The sequence below is a fragment of the Mangifera indica genome, chromosome 1 (genome assembly GCF_011075055.1).
Source record: "Mangifera indica cultivar Alphonso chromosome 1, CATAS_Mindica_2.1, whole genome shotgun sequence".
NCBI lineage: Eukaryota > Viridiplantae > Streptophyta > Magnoliopsida > Sapindales > Anacardiaceae > Mangifera > Mangifera indica.
Window position 1 is genome coordinate 14990536 of NC_058137.1, and position 11854 is coordinate 15002389.

Sequence of the window (11854 nt, forward strand, 5' to 3'; positions counted from 1 at the left end):
TCAACATATGTTACAATGCACCTACACCATTTAGAACAAAATCTTAGCCACTAGTTATGGATTCTTGGGTTTGCTAAGTGAATAAAATGTGTTCTTAGGAGATTTTGGGTGATTATATGCATAAATTAACTTATAATTTTAAATAACAATTACGTGAACGTTCTCCGTATTTTTTTAATCGATAAGGTGTATGAATTAATACAATCATACTAAGGGTATAAACAATATAACTCATAATTGGAGACCAGTGGACGAGATGTCTCGGTCTTGAGGATGTTCAAACTGATTGGTAAGACGTCTCGATTTAAATTAATGAGAAATTATATTTTACTAGATATATGGTTATGATGTCTGCAACATCTGGAACAGATGTTCGAAATTGAAGAACAAGAGGTAAGAGGTATATGAAATTTATTACTCCGACACAATGGTGTAAAAGATACCTAAGACGGGTGTCCAGTTGAGTGCGTCAGGGACCCGTGTGATGGTAAGACTTTGTCAAAGATGCCCATAAGGAACATTGAAATTATTATAAAAGTCTACTGAGTTTAAACTCATATATATTTATTTTGGTGTTGCAGGTAGGAAAAACAACGGGGCAAGCGGGGAGGCAAGCAGGTCAACACATTGATGTTGTGCCTTCGACTAAAATTATTTTATTTCTATTTAGTTCATTATTATGATAATAATTCACTTTATGAAATTTATGCATTCCAGGATTGTTATTTTATCTACAAATACTGAAGTTATCTTGGGACATTTTAGCACACTTGATTTCTAATAAATATTTTGTGCGGAAACTTTATGAGGAACAAATTGTATTATATTATAATTATTACTATTATTATTATTATTATTATAATTAAAATAATAATAATAATAATAATAAAATACCTATATATATATATATATATATAAATAATTTTATTATTGACAATTACTGCTAGGGATCTGTCTTTGAAAAGAGGTGTTACAATCCGTGCACGACGTATTCGCAGCCGTGCATGGAGGTGCCAAGTAGAACACCAAAGCAATTACGGTTGGAACAAGATTGTTCCAGCTGTGAGCTTAGTGCATAGTATAGTCTACGCAGGTTAATTCTAATCATGTACCAACTATGCATTTTTCTAGAATTTTGTTAAATTCCAGAAGCAAGACTGGACACATCGCCGACATGCCTAGCAAAGTTGAAAATTATAGTTTAATTGTGTTTTGTTGAATTTGAGCTGAATTGAAATTTTTTATGCTTTGGGGTTGAATTAATTTTGTAAAACTTCAAAGACTAGAATGTAATTTTATAGTTGGTTAAATAGTAATTAATTTAATTTTTAATTGTATGTATATATATGGATGTATGTATGCATAGTGCCTAGTACACAACTAAAGAACTTATGTGAACATTTTTTTTAATTTTTTTAATTGTTTTTGGGTTGTGATTTTGAAATAGGGCCTGAACATCTTACATTAATCTCCTTTTTTCTTTGGTTTAGGTTATTATTTTATTTTCTAAGAATTATTTAAGTAGGAAACAAAGCCTTTTAATTATTACAGACTGAAGGTGAAAGAACAAAAGCAAAGATTCGAAAAGCCCAGTTAAAATGCAATTGAGGTAGTGAAATAGAAAAATAGCTCACATGACCAAAGTGTTAAATCTTTGTATTCAATCTAGATCAATTGGCCTAGTATATAGTTTCAGTTATAGTTTTCAAATTCAGATGTTTCCACCTAGTTTAGTACGGTCACACCAGATACAACATATAGCTTAGGTAATCCTTAGAGTATAGAAACAGTACATAAAACCCGTTATCATCCATAAAGGAGTTTGGTATTTTGGAAATTTTAGTAAAGTTATTAGTTTAGTCTCCTATTTATTGAGTGTTTCACCACTCACTTCCTTACTTTTATATCTGTAGGTACAGATGATTATGATGGCCATGAGACAAATGATAATCCTCGGTTGTAGAATATCAAGGGCAATTCAGTCATTTCAATTTTTATTTTGTTAAGTTTTTCATAACTGTTTCAAACTACATATACAATGTTTTCATATTCATGTTCGCATGGTTAGACGCCTTTTGACACTTTTAGTTATTTTTAAGTCAAAGGTATTTTAGTAATTTTGTAAGTTTTAATAAATGAAGTTTTATTTAACTATTTAAAGAATTTATTATTTGTTTTAACTTAAATGCATGCTCCAAATAGGTAATTTAGTGATGTTTTCCTTTGGAGGGCAATATTTCTGAAGGGGTTATTACATGCTCCTCATAAGTCTTAGAGTGTATAGGAATGTCATTAATGAAGACCACTATGACCTTATCTAGGCAATTATGAAATACCTTGTTTATTTAAATCCGTAAACATTGCAGTGGCATTTTTCAGTTCAAAAGACATAACCACAAACTTAAAGTGATCATACCTAGTCCAAAACATTGTCTTGGGTATATCTTATTTAGCTACTCTTACTTGATAGTAACCTGATCTTAGATCTATCTTTGAGAACACCACAACTCCTCTTAGCTGATCAAACAAGTCATCTATTCTTGGTAGTAGGTACCTATTCCTCATTATTACTTTGTTCAACTCTTGATAGTCTACGCATATTCTTATAGACCCATTTTTCATTTTAAAGGCTCTTTAAAGAAAGTGACTCAATCTATTTAACTTATTCTCTAGTAAATTTTATAGTTGCTTATTTAATTGTTATAGTTTAATTAGGGTCAATCTATAGGGTGCCTTTGAAAATGCTAAACTCAATCTCTTGTTTAGGAGTTGATCCTAGTAACTTTTCAAGAACACATCTAAAAACTCATAAATAATTAGCGTTATATCAATGCTCAGGCATGACTCTATTTTACTCACAACCTGAGCTAGAAAACCTGTGCACCTCTTACTCAACATTTTTCTCACCTTTATGACACTGATTATTATGCTTCTGATGTACCCCTTACTAAACTCAAATTGATCTTTATCCTTAAAGTTGAATCAGACTTTCTTGCGCCAATAGTCAATCTCACTTAATTTCCACCTAGGAAATCCATCCCTAAAATCATGTCAAAATTAGGCATTTCGAATATTATCAGTTCTACAAGTAGTTGTTTGTCTTTAATCTCAATAGTCTATCTGAATAACATCTTATCACTAGTTACATACCTACTATCTAATAACTCTTTCTTGATCCTTTATCCCACTCTTACTGGTTGTATCCCTAATCTCTCAACTAGACTCTTGGCTACTAAGTAATGAGTAGCACCACAATCCATTAAAATATATAAATGGATACCAAGGTAAGAAATTTGACTACCTCTGCTGATGAGTTGGCCTCGACAAGTCCTTGGGTAATAGTGAAGATTTTGGCAGTGGCTTCCTTTACTGACTGCTCAACTTTAATTGGATCCTTAGGGCAAAATCTAGCTATATGTCTTAGCTAACAACACTTGAAACATACAACCTACCTAGTCAAACACTCTTCCTTGTAATGCTTGCTACATTTTTGGCAAGCTAGAATTTCTAATCTTTTCTACTTTTTGTTACTCTTCTAACCCTTTTTTTATTCTTTGATTTGAATGATCACTTCCCTTTTCTTTTTGAAGGAGAACCTCTCTAAATCTAAACACTATTGTTATCTGGTTATCGCATTAGTGTTAGTATTAGGACTGATATGGTCTAAGTTTGGCTATACATACTCTTAACAAACACCTTAACTCTCAAGGCTCTACTCAGGGCCTCACTGTAAGTTTGAGGTGATTGTGGACCTATTATAATATCTCGATCTATAGTTGGAATAAACTTGTACATAAATTTTTCCATTTGCTCAGTCTCAATATTGGCTATCTCAAGGGCATACTTGATTAGATGGTTGAATGTTAAAGTACTTTTCACTAATTTTGTGCAATAAGCAAATGTAAGGAACTCTTTAGCCCTAATGCATGTCATATCTATACCCTTGTATTTAACCTCAAACCTATTCTTAAACTCTGACCAAGATATCTCTGAAATCTTAGTTGTCTCTTGGTCCAAGCTTCATCAAGTTCTAGCACTATATTTAAAGAAGTAGGCAACATATCTGACTTTTTCCTAATTCGTCATTTTGAACAAGGTCATGACACTCTACTAACTTTAGCCATTCCTCAGCTACAATCAAGTTTATTATACTATTAAATTTCTAAGGTTAAAACATACTAGGTGGATTGAAAATTGAGTGTAGCTAAGTCTTGGCAGGTGCTCTTTTTGGTATGAATATCTCCTTTATTAAGCCTTATGTCTGTATCAATGTGCTTGAACTGATTCACTAGCTCGAACTAAAGCACCTCCCTACTCTCTTAACACCTTGTTTATCAAGTTCCTAACATTGTTGACACTCAAACCTACCTTGGGAACTTGACAAATAAATTCCATAAATACTTTAAATAAAACTTAGAAGGTATCATTTGATTGTCTTTAGTGTTAGCTCTTGTTTGCCTCATTTTCCTAAAGATCCTACAACTATGAGTCTCCACATAAACTTAGAAGGTATCATTAAATTTTTACTTACAACAATCAGTTGCAAGTGCAATTAGTATGGCATGAAGGGTTTATATTCCTTCTTTATTTGACTACATATATCCTTAGGACATCTTTTAGGTATCAAAGTTACGTTTTGATACCAACTTGTAACGCTTCGAAGAAAAATGTGACAATATTGACTACTTGAGTATGCTTATATCTAAAAACACTTAAAACTTGACAAATGCATTCTATAAATAATTTAAATAAAACATCATTTATTCATTATTGAAAATTACAAAAATACCTTTTTTGAAAAATAAGTGTCAGAAGTACATAAAAGGTGTCTTTAATCATGAAAGGTTAAAAGAGTATTTCCTACCCAAAATATCTTCTTATCTCAATTTCCACTCCTTAACTTTGAAAATTTCATGTATCCACCCATAAGTGGTTAAAATTAATGAAACCCTATCCCCTTAAAATTTTATTTCTTTTTCCCCTTTAAACCCTAAAAACTAACAATTTCCCTCATAGATCAAATTTTAAAAAATGACATTTCTCCCATAGGGTTTAGTTTTTAAACTCTGACGTTATCTCTGACATTTATCAGGCAACATCTTCTTTCTATTCCTTTGATGATTGCTCCCTTATCATTTCTCATTTCAATCAGCAGTCCTAAACCTAATGGGAGATGATGTTTTGTTAGGGAAGATGAAATATCGTCTCCTTGACAAAGATGAAAGATTCCATTTTCCTTGAAGAAGATAAGATTTCTCGTCTGTGTCAGATCTTGTCTTCATTGGGGAAGATGAATAACTTTGTCTTCTTGGAAAAACTAGGAGTTCTTTCTAGTGTCAATTGATGCCATCCAAGCTTCCAAATTAGAGAAGCTTAGCTACTGTAGGGAGAAGAGTCATCGAGAGATACTTGTTGCCAGTGATGACATTGAATTTGACATTGGAGATTTGGACACTAAACCCTAGTGGGGAAATATCATATTTTAAAACTTGGGTTAGAGAAAAACTTTTAGTTTTTAAGGTTTAGAGAGGGAAAGGGAGATTAAATTTTCTAATATTACAGATGAAATGACGATTTTACCTTTAAAACCTTTAATTTTAAGAGGATACTTTGGGTGGGAATAAGTCCTTTGGCCATCATGAAATATAAAATTGAATGTCATAACATGTATAGCCAAATACGTAAAAATCAACAAAAGTGTAAATAACTTATGAAAAGGCAAAATGATAGAAATGTTTTCCACGACTTTATGTCTATTGACCACCGCTAGTCCCACAATCATCATAATTATCTATACCAACACACATGAAAATAGAAGAATGAGTGATATAACACTTAATAAATATAAGACTTTGTTGTTAACTTTTACATAATCCACAAAATGCCTTTATCCTGACTCATACTATCTTTGTCATTTTAAGCCAGCATTAAACTTTTATAAGATGATAGTGGTCTCATATGTCATCTATGTACTCATAATTAACTCTAGACCGTATATCTTAACACTCGAATTAAACTACGTCTCGTTCGGTCACTAAAGAATGAGCAATGCTATGTGTACCCATTTTTGGTACATAATTCAGGTACACAATTCATGTACACAATGATGTGTCATCATGTAATTAGGTGATTTTAAAATATGTGTCATCATATAATAAAGGAATATCCAATCACATGATAACATCTCATCTATGTACATAAATTGTGTATCAAAAATAAGTACACAGAGTTTTATTGCTAAAGAATTACTTTATGGATTCTTATATGGTATGACCATAACATTGTTAAATGAAAGCATCATCATCTAGAAGTTATATCTAAGGTTGTATACTAGGCTTATCAAACTGAATCAAATACAAGGATTTAACACCTTAGTTGTGTAAGTTATCTTTCAATTCTATTAGACTAAAACTATATCTCAACTAGGTTTCACTATGAGAAAGTAACCTACCATAGGTATGATGTCTTACTGCAAACGTGTTTTACTGCAGGTTATGTAAGGAATGTGTACTCATGGAACCCTCTCGTAATGATCCTATGATGTCTAACATGCTTACATCTCAAGCCTTAACTTAACTCGGCTCATTCTCGCTTTCACCTAAACATCTTACGTTTTACTAAAATTTCATCTCTTAAACAACGTAAGTGATATTTGGAGAAATATATCATTCACATTCATCCAATAACATAAAATTAAAACATATCAGTATACAACCATAACTAATGTCAAACCTCTCGAGATAAGAGAGGTCTAACTGGTCAATCTAAGAGAATATTTTGTCTTTAAGTCTTCGTCTGTGCTTGTCTTTTTTGCCTCCATTATTCAATAATTACATGACTTTATTTCCTACTTAAATTATTCTAAGAAAATAAAATAAAAACTTAAACTAAGGAAGAAGGGGAATTAAGGTAGGGTGCGCAAACCTTTTTTGAGAATTACAACCTAGATTAAATAAAAATAATAATAACATTCACATTGGTTTATTGACTATGTACTAGGCACCATACATAAATACATCCATACATACACATCCAATTAAAATTATTACTTAGTCAAGTGTTAAATTATGTTTTTTTCATTAAAACTTTACAAAATAATTGTTCAAACCCAAGACTAAAGGAAATTTTACAAATAATTACTTAATAAATTTAATACATGTATTCGTTGTTCTTGAATTCAATAAATCATGTGGTAACATGATTGCAAATTAGTTTTACCAATTTTAGAGTTTGATTATTTATCAATTTCATGTAATAACATATAAATATAACCAAAACTTGCAAGTATATTTTCATGAATATATACTTAATTAGTGGTTTTAGTACCACTATAAGGTTTTACGACATCGTTAATCAATAGCACAGTAGAATTAAAAATTTTAAAAAAATATCAAAGATCCTAAAACTCATCTAGGATACCTGTTTTAATATATCAATTCATGAACATGTTAAACACACATAGAGTATTTAGAAATTATCCCGCATTGTTGGCTCCTTCAAGACTTTACCTAACTATGCAAAGATTGCTATACAAGCCTCTTACGATAGTGTCTTAGTATCCATGCGAAGCATGACTAAGAGGTGATCTTGAAAGAAAACTATTGAGGCTTCTATTGAGTGGATCTTGGAAATTATATCATGACAATGGAAGCTTACGCTAACAAGATTCTAGGCGTAAAGATGTGTGTTTAGAATTGTTGTGTTAAACAAATTTCACTCAAACTAAACACCTTTATTTATAAAGTGTGCATGAATCCTAAGTCAGTTAGGACTCTAACTACTTAAGTGATAAGGTATCCAAAAATTCTTATTGAATTAAGACTCTTAATCTATTGAAAGTTTTAATGTATAGGAATCCTAATTAAATTATGATTTCAACTCCACCTAAACTTTCTATAAAACAAAGACTGTGAAGAATTCTTGCTTAACTAAAATACTTTACGTACTAGTTAACTCAACTAGTTGACTTGCATTTATCATTTGGCCTTGCTCAGTTGGACTTCTAAGTAGGTCTAGTCAAAACCATGTAGTGCATTTGAATACGTGATACTGTGCACACCAAATGATTTCAGTCAAAACACACGTTTCTTTTTTTTCATGACCTCAATATGGTCATCAAACCATCCTTGTCTCTTGGTTTGTATCAACCCCATAATACGTGTGACCTATAAGCTCTCTCTCAAATTGATAGTGCTTGAATTCAGACTAAATTCAAACATTGACCAAGATTAACCTCTGACAAAGTGTCATGGCCACCTGAACAACAAAGTGTTAGTGAACATCCCTATAGGTTTTTACAACATTAAAGTTATGTGTAATTTAATCTTTCCGTCAATCGATATCTCTTAAGGGTAAGATATAAAAGTTTGTCCATCTTAGTAGTTTCTCAACATAAGCTGATACACATTAATGACTTATATGGATTAATCTATAACCTCATCCCACTGTACCTACAAATTTAAGCAGTTATGAGTATCTTTCAGCATTCGTACCCATTGTGCCTACAGATTCAAGCAGTCATGAATATCTTTTAGCATTCGTATATGAGATATCTTTATTTATGCTTAGGAATGATGAATCTTTTATTGATCAACCATAACTCTTATATATCTCATGATATAGTCATTCAATACCTTTATGATACCGCTATTACAACAATACGTTGAATAGTGTCAAACCATATCCATCTTTTCACAAGATGATTTGACAACCTCAAGTCAAAAGACCTATAGTGTTCAGAAAATTTGTTTCATGGGCACTAGAGTAACCATCCATATAGATATCCTCCAGTGGGGTCAGTCCAATAAACACTTCTATAACATGAACCTATGTGTTGCACTAATCCATCAGCAAATAACTTCGACACGTGAGAACTCTCCCCATCTTTCGATAGGGTCACCCAACACTAAGATAATCTTGTCACCATTACATGTGACTTTAGCGATTGTAATATCATAATTATGGCATTTATAGAATACCATCTAATTTGTGCATACGATTCTTACAATTAGTCGTTTGATCCCTTTATCATAATTTTATCATTCTAAGGACATTTTAATCACACAATCATATAATAGACAAGCATATGAACTGAATAACTATAAATCATTTTATTAATTAATGAGATTAATTACAATTACAAATGTCAAATTAATTGGCTCTAATGTGTCTACCCTAATAGATGGTTGATTAATAAAAAATTCATCACTTTTCAGCACAGGGGGCTAATATTTCACATGAGAATATTAAATGACATTTATGATAGCTTGAATCTATGGCCACAATAGGATAAGGTTACAGCCTAATCCATGTTAGTCATTGATGTATATCAGTTCATAGTAAAGAATCACTAAGATAGACACATTTTTATATCTCAGTTTCAAGAGATATTGGTTAACAAAAGGATTAAATAGCATGTAACTATGATGTTATAAAGCTTAAGAGATGTTTGCTGTTACTTTAGCATCCGAGTAGCCATGGTGTTTTGTTATAGGTCAATTTTGGTCTGTGTTTATATTTACCTCGAATCTAAAAATTGTCAATTCGATAAAGAGCTTATAAGTCATACGCATATAGAAGTTGAATCAAACTCAAAATAGTGGATTGTTTATTGATAATCCTGGTGTTTAGGAAAGAGAGAAAGACAAATAATGGACTAGGTTTGCCTAATAGATTGAGAGGAATCGATTTGACTATGTACCGACAAAAGTGCGCTACTATGTACTTTAATATACCACTCATGCACTTAGTGGTCATGTTGTCGCCCATGCAAATGCATGACACGACTGGCACCATGAAAAGAAAAAAATATATAAAGGCATGCACGATTGGACAAAAGAATGTCCACCTATGTAATGCTTGAAACATATCGATTGTGCATGTTTACATGCCAGCCATGCATGTATTGTTAAAGGATGTCCTGCATGTTTAAAATTCTAATAAAGCTCAGATACCTATACATATATATAAGACATAATTATTTGCGCATTAAGAGAGATCGTAAAATAAGTGAAACCCTAGTCGTCATTCACTTATTCTTTCTTTTCTCTAGCTCGAATAGTGAATCAATTCAAGAGCTTTAGTAGCCTTTTTTTCTAGATTTCTTGTCATGTTTATGCTCCGCATAGATATCAAGGCGTCGCCTCATGAGGATTGGATAACATTCTTTCTCTTATCACATAAAGGTTAAAGAAGCCATCAATGCATGTATAAACTTAAAACACCCTATGAATGTTTTTGCATATTCGTGAATGTATGTTTAAAATGGGCATCCTGATCAAAGTTTTCAAGTTTTTATAATTTTAAAATTTTTAAATTCTGTTGTGCTACTGGTTATTGACACCTTCAAAACCGTACAACAAGGACATAGAATGACCAGAAAGATTTTCTATAAAGTTTTTTTTTTTTTTTACTCTTGAAAAACTAAAGATTTAAAGGGATTGAGATTCGCAAGAAAGGAGCAAAACTTGGACCGCCTAAATACGATTAATTGGTAGACTCATAAATGCTTACTTAGAGAAAGGTTATGCATACTGAAGTAACCTGTCTAATATCTCACTAGCGTTATAACTGGATCATGTAAAAAAAGAGAAAAGCCTTGAAAGCAAAAGAGGTTCCTTGGGATACAATCATGTCCAAGTGCCTGGATTCTAAGATAGAATAAGATTGCCTATGTATTTGAATAAAGAAATCCTTATCTGACTTTTTCAGTATCTATAAACCACAAGTCACATTACAACCAAAGAAAATGACCTGATTGATTCCTCAAGATACGGGCCTACATTAGTGGAGATTGGAAGCACAGTCTTGCCTATAGGTTTTGGATCACAACATCACATAAAGGTCATGATAAAGGGCTAAGTGTACATGGGCTTGATCTAAAGTGCAACAAACTTGAATATGAAGGTTGTGTAAGAGAAGTACTCAGAAAGATTAAGCTAGTAAAGCTAATAACCAAGCTATAATCACATACTGGAGACTTTGACCCTTTCAAGAAAAATGGTTCAAAATAAGTTTTACTAGTCATTTGAATTACTTGCATATTAAGGCAGTGTTAGCTGTGTAGTGCATATTATCCTTATTTACAAAAGTTTTAATTATGCTTGGAGATAAGCAAAGGTTTAAGTTTGGGGGAATATGTTGCGTTTAGAAATTAAGTCCATCTTTTGTTTCTAGAAACATCATTTTAGGTATAAAATATACTAGGATTTTAATAAATATTATAAACATTTGTAAGAATTTTACTATTTGTTTTATTTCTTAATTTTGCAAGAGAAAAACGAAAAGAAATAGAAGAGAGAGCCTTGAATTGAGGAAAAAAGATTAAAAGTCTACCGACCGCATTAAGAAAGACAGGTAGGTAGAAGTAGGAAACATGAAACAGATCAAGTTGTTAACATTAGGATGAATCAGGAAGCAACGAATTTCACTTGCCAATATCAAGACAAAATCTAGCAATCCTATTTCCACATTGAGAGGAGACTCTATATAAATCCGCTAAAGAATTAAGATGGAGAGCTTTTTTGTGTTAGACATTAAGAAAAGTTCAACGATAGGCTAGATATTCTTAAGTTCAATATGAGCACAAAAATGAAATATAAGAGCCACCATCATCCTAAAGAGAGTTAATGTCTAACTCCAAATGATAGAAATAGTACAGGTTAAAACCAAAGGCATTTTGGAGATTATGTAAAAGTTAGTAATAGAGTCTCTTACTTACTGAGTGTCTCATAACTCATTTCTCTACTTTCGTGTGTGTAGGTATAGGTGTTCATGATGGTTGTGGGACAAACAAGGGTTAACGAACATAGAGGGTTGAGTGCATTTACGCATTTTCATAATTTTATTAGATTAT